At 52.4% G+C, this 14,489-nt stretch overlaps 1 long non-coding RNA gene across 1 annotated transcript in view; it reads left to right on the top strand.

Annotated features, from left to right (window-relative positions):
• The first annotated feature begins 9,246 nt into the window (after nt 1-9,246).
• Nucleotides 9,247-14,489, top strand: part of LOC123389902 — a 44,370-nt gene continuing 39,127 nt past the window's right edge. Inside the window, exons 1-2 of the long non-coding RNA XR_006604583.1 lie at nt 9,247-9,375; nt 10,761-10,799. This is a non-coding gene — a long non-coding RNA (uncharacterized LOC123389902). The remainder of the gene's footprint in view (nt 9,376-10,760; nt 10,800-14,489) is intronic.

The raw sequence follows: 14,489 nt of genomic DNA on the forward strand, positions 1-14,489 counted from the left end.
CATTAAGGTGTTCCGTGGTTCCTCAGAAGGGGGTGGTGTTTGGAGGTAGGGGGATCCCGGACCCTCCTGCCACACGCACACACACACACAAGCACACTCCCAGGCCTGCGCGCGCGCGCGCGCGCGCGCACACACACACACACACACACACACACACACACACACCCCTCCTTCCTCCTCCTCTGCTCGCCGGTCCTCCAGCTCATTCGTTTTCCCGGGAGAATACAGGGCCTGGGTACTAGAGCATCAACCACAGGTGAGGCTGAGAATCAGAGAGAGCTACATACCAGACCAAGTCCCCAAACCCTCTTCAGCCACACACCCCTCTCTCCAAACTGCAACCCCCCCCCCCCCCACCTCCCACTCCACTGGCCTCCTGACCTCCATCACCCATGCCCAAGGGACAAAATTTGCAGGAGCCCTGGAAGAAAACTGAGCAATTCCCATGGAAAAGATTCCTGGGCAGACCTGAATCCAGGGAAGCCGGGCCACCAACGCCAGGGGGCAGAAAGCCCCCCCCCCCCCCCCCCCCCCAGCGCCAGGAACTCAAGAACAGAGGCATTCTAGGCAAGCGCGCACCGAGCTCCCTAAGAGATGCCGAGTGGCCTCCCGGGACACCCACCTCTGCAACCCATCCCATCTCTGAAAGGGCCCACCCCAGGCCACAAACCAGTGCCCGGGGCCTCCATGGAGGGAGGTAGCCTGGGCCCTCAGAGCCGGGTGACACTTGGCAGGACCCCGTGCTGCAGGACTGGTCACCAGGTTCTGGACCCCTGTGGCACCTGGCTGCCCGCTGGTCCAATCCGTGGTCCCCTGAACCACGAGGCTTGGAGAGACGGGAGTCTGCTGCCAAGGGACAGGTGCGGTGGAGACAAGCAAGCGGCCAGGGGAGTCTGAAGATTCAAAGTCAAAGAGAAATCTGCAAGCCCACTGGTGGGATCGCTTGAGGGCCCGTCTGTCTTCACAGGGAGCCTAAGAGGATGGACAGGGTCAAGAAATGCCCAGCCAAAATGCAATAACACAAGAAACAACAGGCGTTGGCGAGGATGTGGAGGAAAAGGAACACTCCTAAACTGTTGCTGGCAACACAAACTGAGAAGGCCGCCGCAGTGCAAAACACTATGGAGGTTCCTCGGAAAGGGGAAACTACAAGCACCCTATGCTCCCAGCAATCGCATACGGGATAATTGCCCAAGAACACGTATTCAAAGGGATACGTGCAACCCCATGTTACAGCAGTATTCATTACAATAGCCAAGAGACAAGAGAGGAGCAGCCCATGTGCCATTCGCATTGACGAATGGACAAAGAAGACATATGGACAAAGTGGTACATAGGCACGCAAAGATACACACAGACACAGACACACACACACACACACACACACACACACACAGAGTCAGGGGAATACTATTCACCCTTGAAATGAAAATGAAATAATCTTCTTGCCATTCACAGGGATGGGGTGGTGGTGGCAGGGGTGGTACAGAGAGTATAATGCTAGGTGAGTGAATCAGTCAAAGAAAGACAATACCATATGATTTCACTCCTATGCAGATTTCAAGAAAAGAATACAAATGAGCGCGCGGGCACACACACACACACACACACACAGAAAGAGAGAGAGAGAGAGAGAGAGATCAAGAAATAGAGTCTTAGAGAAAACTGATGGTTACCAGTGGGGAGGGAGTGTTGCCTGAAAGGGGTGATGGGGATTAGGGAGTGCACTTGTCCTGCTGAGCAGCAGGTGACCTAAGTAGCTGATGAATCCCTATACTGGACACCTGAAACCAATATAACACCGCATGTTCAGTTACCGCAATTACACTAAACCCCTGAAGAAAAAGAAAAAGCAAAGCCTGCATACTCTTGCAGGTTTACCACAAAGTGGTCAAGTTGGCCAGGAGCCCAGCCTAGGGAGGGGGAGCGGGGGAAGAGGCAGAGGCTGGAGGAGGCTGCAGGAGGAGGATGGATGATTTGTGTGGTGGTCCTTGCTGTTCCCCTCTCTGTGCCGGGCAGCAAAGGTGAGGAGCAGGGGAGTGGAGGGCAGAAAGCCCGGTGGGGGGCAGGGAGAGGGGTGACTGTCATTTCTGCAGCCACAGTGCCATCCAGCGGAAAAGGTCTCTGAAAAGCCCAGCAGCAGCATGGCGCCTTCTGCCAGGCACAGGGGTCAGAAGGGATGCGCTGGGTGGGCTGTGCTGGGCTCAAGCCAGGGTTTCCCCGATCTGGGCTGGGCTCTGAGGCCTAGAGGGAAGTGTGCCTGTTGCTGGGACCCAGTGAGGAAGCAGGAGCTCTAGGGGCCCTGGGGACACAGCAGGCAGCCCCAAGACCAAACAGCCCAGGGGGGCGGAGCTTCCCCGTCAGCCATTTTTTGGGGTGGGCCCAGGGGAAGCAACTCACCCCTGTCCACAGGGACCAGGCGGACATTTCTTCTGCTGTCCTTTCTGGGGAGCAGCAGGGTGCCCTGCCTGGGGCCATCCCTGGCCTCCCCGGGAGCGGAGGCGTTTAGAGGCCCTGGGTTCGGGGCCACTGGTGCTTGGCAGTCCCGGGCAGCTCCGGGGGGGGGAGGGGGTAGGGGGCTGGGCGGGGGAGGTGTAGGGGGTTCCCAGGCAGCCATCTCGGGCTGCCCCGGGGGGTTTCTGAGTGACTTCCTCAGCTCCAGTCTCGGATCCAGCAGAAGCAGAGCGGGGAAGACAGGACCGGGAGCCAGGTGTCCAGGTGCGTGCACAGGACCCACCGCTTCCCGTTGGCCCCACCGCCAACCGCCACCTCCCCACCACAGTACACACAGGGACACACTGGAGCCTTCTCCTTCCTGCTCCTGGGCTCCCCTCAGCAGGAGAGCCCAGGCACCTCCCCGGGACAGAAACGATTTCCGCTTGATGGCAGTATGGCTCCAGGAATGCCAGCTGAACCCGTAGCCCTCCCCCTGCGGACCTTGGGCCTCAGCACCTTCTAAAGTCAAAACAGACAAACAAAACGGGCAACAACCACAACACACACATCTCAACCCCTACACACTGCCCCCACCCCACCCACACACCAACCAAGAAAGGGAAAGCACAAAGGAAAAGGAAAACCTAAACAAACCCCCACCACCGCCCACCTGACTTTCCCCACTACCATCCCCCCACCGGCCCCCCCCCCCCCCACCCCCACCACAAGGCAAAAAACACCCTCGAGAAAACCCACCACCACCAGGACCACCACTACCACTACCACCACCACTGGACACCATAACTGGGCATGACGAACCAGAGCAAGAGAAACAAACCAGCCAAGGGGACCCAAGGGGACCACCAAATAAGTACACAGGGCCAAATGACCACCTCCCAGGAGGACACACACCCTGCAGGCCTTCTTCCTTCCTTTTGTGCTGCCCCATTTTTCTTGGCTCCTGCTCTTGGGAGAAATGAAGGGCAAAGGACACAGGAACCGGCCTCTGTGACTCTGCCTGAGGCTTTACGTGGACAGGACCTGTCCTGGACAAGCTGGCGGCCACCCACCTCGCTGGCTTGCAAGTCACTTTTGTGCTTCGTCCCAAGGCCTGGGGCTACAGGCTGAGGTCACCCCCCCCACCTTGGGCTGACCCGACAAGCCCCACCACAAGCCCCACCGAGAAAGAAACGGCTGGCCCCACCGCCAGAAATGGCTGGCCCCCACCTGCAGCCCACAGGGCCACATCCAGGAGGCTCCCTGGAAAGGGGAACCCAGCACTCACACAAGCCCCGACTCGGGGCAGGCAGGCAGCCCTTGCTCTCACCCAGGGGCCTTGGCAAAGCCACCAGACATTGCCCAGTCAGGAAGTCAGGGAGCAGGCCCCACACAGGGCCACCTCCCGTGGAGGATGGCCCCCCCCCCCGACTCTCCTCCAGTGGGGGAGTCCCCATCTATCTGGGTAAACAGGCCAGGCTCCGGGTTCACAGCCCTCGCTTGAGCAGGCCTGTTCACACATGACCAGCTCAGGCAACCCAGAACGGCCTGCGGCCTCTCTGAGGGACACGCCTGAGAGTGTGTGTGTGTCCGCGTCCCGGTGGGAGTGAGCGTGTGGCGTGTTGGGAGTATGCTCAGTGTGTGCACGGTGCGTGCCTGTGGGAGGGTGCCTGTGGGCCTGTGTACCCGTGCGTGTGCGGCGGGTGGGGGGCGCTGGCCGGTGGGCTGTGCTTGCTCGGCCCGCCTTGGCCTGCGGAACTGGAGGACCCCAGCTCGCAGGCACTCCCTGAATCAGGGGAAGGAGGGCACAACTCGGTGAGGTTCCAGCGGGTCCAAGCACTGACTTTAAGAGCTTTGGTAAGGACAAGAACTGCAAGGACTGGAAAGCCAAGGCATCTTTTGCCGAGTCCTGACTTCCTGATGTGGTTCCCTTGCAAAGGAACTTCTGGATCGTGTTTTTCAAGGATGAGCCTGACTGCCACCGCCACGGGGTCACAAAGTTCGCAAACGGCGGCACCTCCTCACTCCTGCCTTCTGCTGCACCTGTGTCTCCCTCATACCCCGGAGACCAGGGGTAGAAGGAGGATCCCTGGGTCCCCGGCTGCCTCCAGCCGCCCCTCCCCACCCTCGGAATCACACAGGGCCCTGCTGCCCCAGCCCCTGCACCGCCCCCAGCCCCTGCCCCGCAAGCCCACCCCCACCTCCCAGCACACCTCCCCTCTGCCCCTAGCACACCCATCCCCACCCATTCCCCCCTCCCACCACGCCCCTCACCCCCCACCCATCCTGGCCCCTAGCCTTAGCATGCAAAGGGAAAGGAAAGGAAAGAGAGAAGCACAATGTCACCACCAGCCACCGCGCCAGGGCCAGGGCCAGGGCCCTCGTGGACGTGGGCGCAGTCCAGGCGCGCCTCACTGTGGGGGTAACAGGCACATGGAATGACAAGGAGACCCAAGCTACAGCAAGGAGACACAAGCTACAGGCGGCCTCGCCAGGGAAGGGCGCAACGGCCTGGCCAGGCCGCCTCTTGCCACAGGATCCCTCCTGAGGCCATCAAGGGTCCTGACCCAGAGGTCGGCCTGTAGGCCCTAAGGAGGGTAAAAGGGCAGGCTGAGCCACACCTTAAATATGTCATGGGCACACTCCACAGGGCCCAAAGAGCCAAAGAGTCCCGGCTACGCACACAGGGCCAAGAGTGGGTAGGAGGAAACCCCGGAAACCAGGGCTGGCGGGGAGCGGCGGCGGGTGGGCGGTGGCGTGCGTGGTGACAGGAGAGGAGAAGGGGGAGTTACTCTCCCAGGGTAAGAAAGGGATGGTTGTGAGGGGATGCCCCTTTGCTCCCCCAATCCACGCGGGCCATTTTTCCCTTCCACGGGACACGTGAAGGTGAATCTGGGGACAGCCACAGGGGAAGCAGGGCCAGTGAAGACGTCCAGGTAAGGAGCCAAAAGTGGGGAGAGCAAAGCGCAGGCAAAGAAGGAATCCTGGTGGAGGAGGAGAACGAATGCGACCTAGGAAGGCATCTCTCTGCGGGGGGGGGGGGGGGGGGGGGGGGGGGGGGGGGGGCGGGGGGGGGGGGGGGGTAAACCAGCAGTGGCCTCCTAGGGGAAGAGCCATGTGCCAAGACAAAGTCTCAGCCACTTAGGCGAGCCACTTGAACGAACCCTGTCCAGAGAGAGGCCTGTTTTGCCATGCTCTACGACCCAAATGAGGAGTGGGAGGCCAAACACAAAGGGGCAAGGAGAAAAGAAAGGAAACAAGGAAGGGCGTCCGTGGGGTCCACTGAGCCTCCTTGCACAGAGATTCTCGGTGTGCGAGTGTGGGTGCCAGCCCAGATGGGTCTACCCGTAGGCACGTAGGCCTGTGTGTCTCTGTTTCTGTGTGTGTGTGTTTGTGTGTGTGTGTGTGCGCGCGCGCGCGCGCGCGCGTGTGCACAGGAGCCCGCGGGCCTGTGTGCCTGCCCCCGTGTGGCTGGATGTGCGTGTCTGTGCGTGTGTGCGGGCGTGTGCGGGCGTGTGCGGGCGTGTAGGTATGTGCCCGAGTTTTCAAAGGTAAGCATGGGCAGGACTACGGGGAAAGGTGTGGAGGGGCTGCATCCAGATGTGAGAAAACAAGGATGACCCCAGATGCTGCAGAGTGGGGATTCCACCACTTGGGGGACCCAATCCCGGCCCTTCTTTCTCCCTGCATTTCTCCCAAGAAGTTGTGCTGTGGTCGCTCCCTGCCCTGGCATACGTGCGGAAGATCCACCTCAGGCCCTACTTGGCAGGACGGTGGCGACTTTCAAAAAGTGTTTGTGGGTTGTCTTTGGCGTGTTCTTTCCTCTCACCAGGTTCAAAACGTCTGCGCGATTCCTGGGAGAGCCTGGCGTGGAAGAGTGTCCGAAACAGGAGTCCTCCATTCTAAGAGTCCTTAAGATACTACCCAGTGTTGGAGTGTTGGAATTCCCTGCCCTGCGGGTGTGGATTTTCCCTCCACCGGAGCTCTCATGGGCCCAGGCGTCTAGGAAGCCTTCCCAAAAGGGCCAGGAAGGGAGCCACCTGAGAACCCGTAGAAAGCCTCAGGATCACGTTGTCCAGGCACGGGGTGGCATGGCTAGGAGGGTACGACTTTAAACAATCACACGGAGGTGACCACTGCTTTGCTTTGCATCCCAGCCTGCTGCTGGATTCAAGGCAAGGCCCTTATCCCTGGTGTTGCCTGCCTGCCTGCCTGCCTGCCTGGAAACGCGGGGCAGCATTAAGGTGTTCCGTGGTTCCTCAGAAGGGGGTGGTGTTTGGAGGTAGGGGGATCCCGGACCCTCCTGCCACACGCACACACACACAAGCACACTCCCAGGCCTGCGCGCGCGCGCGCGCACACACACACACACACACACACACACACACACACACACACACCCCTCCTTCCTCCTCCTCTGCTCGCCGGTCCTCCAGCTCATTCGTTTTCCCGGGAGAATACAGGGCCTGGGTACTAGAGCATCAACCACAGGTGAGGCTGAGAATCAGAGAGAGCTACATACCAGACCAAGTCCCCAAACCCTCTTCAGCCACACACCCCTCTCCAAACTGCAACGCCCCCGCCCCCACCTCCCACTCCACTGGCCTCCTGACCTCCATCACCCATGCCCAAGGGACAAAATTTGCAGGAGCCCTGGAAGAAAACTGAGCAATTCCCATGGAAAAGATTCCTGGGCAGACCTGAATCCAGGGAAGCCGGGCCACCAACGCCAGGGGGCAGAAAGCCCCCCACCCCCACCCCCAGCGCCAGGAACTCAAGAACAGAGGCATTCTAGGCAAGCGCGCACCGAGCTCCCTAAGAGATGCCGAGTGGCCTCCCGGGACACCCACCTCTGCAACCCATCCCATCTCTGAAAGGGCCCACCCCAGGCCACAAACCAGTGCCCGGGGGCCTCCATGGAGGGAGGTAGCCTGGGCCCTCAGAGCCGGGTGACACTTGGCAGGACCCCGTGCTGCAGGACTGGTCACCAGGTTCTGGACCCCTGTGGCACCTGGCTGCCCGCTGGTCCAATCCGTGGTCCCCTGAACCACGAGGCTTGGAGAGACGGGAGTCTGCTGCCAAGGGACAGGTGCGGTGGAGACAAGCAAGCGGCCAGGGGAGTCTGAAGATTCAAAGTCAAAGAGAAATCTGCAAGCCCACTGGTGGGATCGCTTGAGGGCCCGTCTGTCTTCACAGGGAGCCTAAGAGGATGGACAGGGTCAAGAAATGCCCAGCCAAAATGCAATAACACAAGAAACAACAGGCGTTGGCGAGGATGTGGAGGAAAAGGAACACTCCTAAACTGTTGCTGGCAACACAAACTGAGAAGGCCGCCGCAGTGCAAAACACTATGGAGGTTCCTCGGAAAGGGGAAACTACAAGCACCCTATGCTCCCAGCAATCGCATACGGGATAATTGCCCAAGAACACGTATTCAAAGGGATACGTGCAACCCCATGTTACAGCAGTATTCATTACAATAGCCAAGAGACAGGAGCAGCCCATGTGCCATTCGCATTGACGAATGGACAAAGAAGACATATGGACAAAGTGGTACATAGGCACGCAAAGATACACACAGACACAGACACACACACACACACACACACACACACACAGAGTCAGGGGAATACTATTCACCCTTGAAATGAAAATGAAATAATCTTCTTGCCATTCACAGGGATGGGGTGGTGGTGGTGGGGGGGGTGGTACAGAGAGTATAATGCTAGGTGAGTGAATCAGTCAAAGAAAGACAATACCATATGATTTCACTCCTATGCAGATTTCAAGAAAAGAATACAAATGAGCGCGCGGGCACACACACACACACACACACACAGAAAGAGAGAGAGAGAGAGAGAGAGATCAAGAAATAGAGTCTTAGAGAAAACTGATGGTTACCAGTGGGGAGGGAGTGTTGCCTGAAAGGGGTGATGGGGATTAGGGAGTGCACTTGTCCTGCTGAGCAGCAGGTGACCTAAGTAGCTGATGAATCCCTATACTGGACACCTGAAACCAATATATAACACCGCATGTTCAGTTACCGCAATTACACTAAACCCCTGAAGAAAAAGAAAAAGCAAAGCCTGCATACTCTTGCAGGTTTACCACAAAGTGGTCAAGTTGGCCAGGAGCCCAGCCTAGGGAGGGGGGAGCGGGGGAAGAGGCAGAGGAGGCTGGAGGAGGCTGCAGGAGGAGGATGGATGATTTGTGTGGTGGTCCTTGCTGTTCCCCTCTCTGTGCCGGGCAGCAAAGGTGAGGAGCAGGGGAGTGGAGGGCAGAAAGCCCGGTGGGGGGCAGGGAGAGGGGTGACTGTCATTTCTGCAGCCACAGTGCCATCCAGCGGAAAAGGTCTCTGAAAAGCCCAGCAGCAGCATGGCGCCTTCTGCCAGGCACAGGGGTCAGAAGGGATGCGCTGGGTGGGCTGTGCTGGGCTCAAGCCAGGGTTTCCCCGATCTGGGCTCTGAGGCCTAGAGGGAAGTGTGCCTGTTGCTGGGACCCAGTGAGGAAGCAGGAGCTCTAGGGGCCCTGGGGACACAGCAGGCAGCCCCAAGACCAAACAGCCCAGGGGGGCGGAGCTTCCCCGTCAGCCATTTTGGGGTGGGCCCAGGGGAAGCAACTCACCCCTGTCCACAGGGACCAGGCGGACATTTCTTCTGCTGTCCTTTCTGGGGAGCAGCAGGGTGCCCTGCCTGGGGCCATCCCTGGCCTCCCCGGGAGCGGAGGCGTTTAGAGGCCCTGGGTTCGGGGCCACTGGTGCTTGGCAGTCCCGGGCAGCTCCGGGGGGGGGGGGGGGGTGGGGGGCGGGGGGGGGGAGGTGTAGGGGGTTCCCAGGCAGCCATCTCGGGCTGCCCCCGGGGTTTCTGAGTGACTTCCTCAGCTCCAGTCTCGGATCCAGCAGAAGCAGAGCGGGGAAGACAGGACCGGGAGCCAGGTGTCCAGGTGCGTGCACAGGACCCACCGCTTCCCGTTGGCCCCACCGCCAACCGCCACCTCCCCACCACAGTACACACAGGGACACACTGGAGCCTTCTCCTTCCTGCTCCTGGGCTCCCCTCAGCAGGAGAGCCCAGGCACCTCCCCGGGACAGAAACGATTTCCGCTTGATGGCAGTATGGCTCCAGGAATGCCAGCTGAACCCGTAGCCCTCCCCCTGCGGACCTTGGGCCTCAGCACCTTCTAAAGTCAAAACAGACAAAACAAAACGGGCAACAACCACAACACACACATCTCAACCCCTACACACTGCCCCCCACCCCAACCCACACACCAACCAAGAAAGGGAAAGCACAAAGGAAAAGGAAAACCTAAACAAACCCCCACCACCGCCCCACCTGACTTTCCCCACTACCATCCCCCCACCGCCCCCGCCCCCCCCCACCCCCACCACAAGGCAAAAACACCCTCGAGAAGAAAACCCACCACCACCAGGACCACCACTACCACTACCACCACCACTGGACACCATAACTGGGCATGACGAACCAGAGCAAGAGAAACAAACCAGCCAAGGGGACCCAAGGGGACCACCAAATAAGTACACAGGGCCAAATGACCACCTCCCAGGAGGACACACACCCTGCAGGCCTTCTTCCTTCCTTTTGTGCTGCCCCATTTTTCTTGGCTCCTGCTCTTGGGAGAAATGAAGGGCAAAGGACACAGGAACCGGCCTCTGTGACTCTGCCTGAGGCTTTACGTGGACAGGACCTGTCCTGGACAAGCTGGCGGCCACCCACCTCGCTGGCTTGCAAGTCACTTTTGTGCTTCGTCCCAAGGCCTGGGGCTACAGGCTGAGGTCACCCCCACCTTGGGCTGACCCGACAAGCCCCACCACAAGCCCCACCGAGAAAGAAACGGCTGGCCCCACCGCCAGAAATGGCTGGCCCCACCTGCAGCCCACAGGGCCACATCCAGGAGGCTCCCTGGAAAGGGGAACCCAGCACTCACACAAGCCCCGACTCGGGGCAGGCAGGCAGCCCTTGCTCTCACCCAGGGGCCTTGGCAAAGCCACCAGACATTGCCCAGTCAGGAAGTCAGGGAGCAGGCCCCACACAGGGCCACCTCCCGTGGAGGATGGATGGCCCCCCCCACCCCCCCGACTCTCCTCCAGTGGGGGAGTCCCCATCTATCTGGCCAGGCTCCGGGTTCACAGCCCTTGCTTGAGTAGGCCTGTTCACAGATTTTTTATATTCCATAGAAATGATCATTTTTTAAAATTAATTACTCAGTATAAGTTGTCTTATATATTTTAGCTTACTTTCTGTTGCAGAATCAATTATAGTATACATAGTATTTATGGCTGTTTTGGTTTTCATTACTTTCCTCAGGTGAATTTTTCGGTATGAACTGGATATATTACAATTGAGGTATGTTTTGTGTTGTTAATGGTTGTGTAGATATGTTTATAAACTCCGTAGGTATTTATATGAGGTTGATCATTATTTCTATTGGAAACATTTTTTTTTCTCTAGTAAGAATTTGATTTATATTTATTAATCCAGGCAACTTTTTTTTTTTTAAATCCCATGTTTTCTTTTGTTTCTATAGAAAGAGTCAGGAAATTATTGAAAATTATCATATATTTTCCACCTAGTATATCAGATATCAATACCTATTTTTTTAGAAATCTGAGTACATATAAAACTGAAATGATTTGTTTCTCAAAGATACATATTTTTTCACAATTTCTGTAGTATTTTTCATATTAGCCCAGTTGTGCTCATAACCCACATGTGAATGGAGTCATAGAATCAAAAATTATGTTATATGTATGTAAGAGAATAATATATATCTTACTGAAAAAAATGTTAGTTTCAATAAAATGATGATTTTGGAGTATAAAATTTTATTGACATATGATATACAATAAATGGGAAATACTGCAGAATTTTAGTTATATGTAATTTCAACAAGTCTTACAGCAGAGCATGGAATGGTGTTTATTAAATGCGTGTAGTATCAGAAATGTCAAGATGTTCACTACCTCCAAGTTTTTTTTACTAAGTTGTGTAAGGTCTAGATGTACAATAATAGGGAGTACTCCTGTCTAGTTGCTAATAGTGAAAAATAATTTGAAAATTTACATAAGTTAACTTTTAGAATCTTCTAAAACTTTTTATATCATTATCTGTAAATGAACAAAATGTTACTATGTGAAGTGATGACTTTGTTAATTAGCATGTTTTTAATAATCATTTCATAATGTATACAAAGATCACTTGCACACTTTAAATATATATAATTTTTTCCAAATAATGAAAAAATTTGGAAAAATAAAAATGAATGCAACATGAAATATAATATATCTTATGTGGAGAGCCAAGATAAATGTCAAAAATTTGTAGCAAATTACATCTAATATTTCATCATCATTATATTCTTATACTACCCATGTATGAGAAAACCATTCCTAATAATAAATGGTATCATTTACATTTAACATAATAGTCAGTTTAATAAGGGTCACTGAGAAAATTCCTATTATGTCATTTTTACTTCTCTAGCACTTGTTTCAAGGCAGTCTAGATCCTTTCATTTTTCAAACTGAATATAAATATTTTCCATTTTCTATTTATCTGTTGTTTTCTTCATACAGCCTATTAATATGTTGTTGACTTCCATCTCACGAAGAGGTTATCTTTTATATACTTTAACACTTAAAAAAATACAGCAGAAATTTGTTTCTCAGTTAGAGAAACTGTTTCTCAGTTAGAGAAACTTCTAGCCAGAAGTCAAACATGGGGATGTGGGCAGGTCTGAGTTCTTCTGAGGCCTTGATCCTTGGTTTGCAGATGGGTGATGGGTCATTTCCTATGTCCCCAGATGATGGCCTTTTCTCTGTGTATATGCACCCATGTTGTCTCTTTGTGCTTACAAATTTCACTTTTGAAAAATTTTCATTTTTTTTAAAATTTATTTTTCTTTTAAGCTTTTATTTAGGAGCACCTCGGTGTCGCAGTCATTTAAGCATCTGCTTGTGGCTCAGGTCATGACCCCAGGGTCCTAGGATGGAGTCCCACATCAGGCTCCCTATCCCTCTGTCTGCTGCTCCCCCTGTTTGTGTTCTCTCTCTCTCTCTGACAAATAAACAAAATCTTTAAAAAAATAAAAATTGAAAGATTTTTATTTATTTAATGGACAGAGAGCAAGCACAAATACTCAGAGCGGTAGGCAGAGGGAGAGGGAGAAGCAACCTCACCACTAAGCAGAGAGCTATATGTGGGGCTCGATCCCAGGACCCTGGGATCATGATCTGAACCTGAAGACAGAAACTTAACTGACTGCGATACATAGGCACCCCTATTTTCCTTTATTAAAATATAGCTAACATACATTATATTAGTTTCAGGCGCACAACATAGTTATTCAACAATTGTATACATTACATAATGTTAACCATGGTAAGTGTAGTTACCATCTGTCAACAAACAATGTTATTACAAAATCAATGGCTATAGTTAGTATGATGTATTTTTTTTTATCCCTGTAACTTTTTTATATTATAACTGCAAATCTGTACCTTTTAATCCCCTACAACTGTTGTGTTTATCCTCGAATTCTCTTTGAAAACCATCAGTTTGTTCTATGTATTTGTGTCTGTATCTGCTTTTGTCTGCAAATTTGTTTTTGTTTTTTACATTCCACATATAGGTGAAATCATATGGTGTTTTTCTGTCTTAATTACTCTACTATGCATAATACCCTATTGGTCCATCTGTGTCTTTGCAAATGTCAAGATGCCATTCTTTTTATGGCTAAGGAATATTCCATTGTATATATGTACACCCCCTCTTCATAATTCATCTATTGGTGGTATTGCCCAGGTTGCTGACATGAGTTGGCTATCATATATGACACTGTGATGAAAAAAGGAATGCATATATCTTTTCAAATCAGTGTTATTGTTTTATTTGAACCAACTACCAGTACTGAAATTACTGGATCACACGGTATTTTGATTTTTAATTTTTTAAGGATCTTCCATACTGTTTTCCACAGTGGTTAGAGCAATTTACATTCCAACAGTGCATGAGGGTTCCCCTTTCTCCACAATCTCATCAACATTAGTGATTTCTTTTTGATTCTAGTTTTTCTGCTGGGTGTGAGTTGATCTCTCATCTTGGCTTTGATTTGCAAGTTCCTGATGATTTGTGATGTTGAGCAACTTTTCATGTGACTGTTGGCCATCTGTACATCTTCTTTAGAAAAATGTCTATTTCATCCTTTGCCCATTTTTAAAAAAAATCTGTTTTTATAAGGGATTTTGGATATTAGTCCCTTATCAGATAATATTATTTGCAAATACCTTCTCCCATTCAATAGGTTCACTTTTTGTTTTGTTCATAACTTTCTTTGCTGTGCAAAAGCTTCTTATCATGGTGGAGTCCCCATAGTTTATATTGGCTTTTGTTTCCTTTGTCAGAGGAGACACATCAATAAATATTTTGTCAAGGCTGATGTCAAACGGATTACTGCCCCTTTTCTTTGAAGATACTTATGGTTTCAGCTTTCAGATGTTGGGTCTTTAAACCATTTTATATTTAATTTTGTATATGGCATAATAAGGTAATACAGTTTCATTACTATGCATGTAGCTGTCCAGTTTTCCCAATAGCATTTGTTGTAGACTGTCATTTCCCATTGTATATTTATGTCTCTATTAACATAGATTGATTATTTAATGTATATAAGTGATTTTATTTCTGGATTCCCTATCCTTTTATTTTTTTAAGGATTTTATTTATTTGAGAGAGAGAGAGAGAGGTCAAGAAAGAGCACAACTAGGAGGGATGGGCAGAGGAAGAGAGAGAAGCAGACTCCCCTGAGTAGGAAGCATACAGGGCTCCATCCCAAGACCCTGAAATCATGACCTGAGGTGAAAGCAGATGCTTAAATGACTAAGTCTCCCAGGTGCCCCTCCCTATCCCTTTCAATTGATCTATATGTCTATTCTTATGCCAGTACCATAGTATTTTGATTACAATGGCATTTTAGTTATCTTGAAATCTGGGAGTGTCATGCCTTCAGCTTTTTTTCTTCTTCAAGATTGCTTCCTC

This window comes from Mustela putorius, unplaced genomic scaffold (assembly GCF_011764305.1).
Source record: "Mustela putorius furo isolate JIRA1106 unplaced genomic scaffold, ASM1176430v1.1 tig00004121_pilon_pilon_pilon, whole genome shotgun sequence".
Taxonomy (NCBI): Eukaryota; Metazoa; Chordata; class Mammalia; order Carnivora; family Mustelidae; genus Mustela; species Mustela putorius.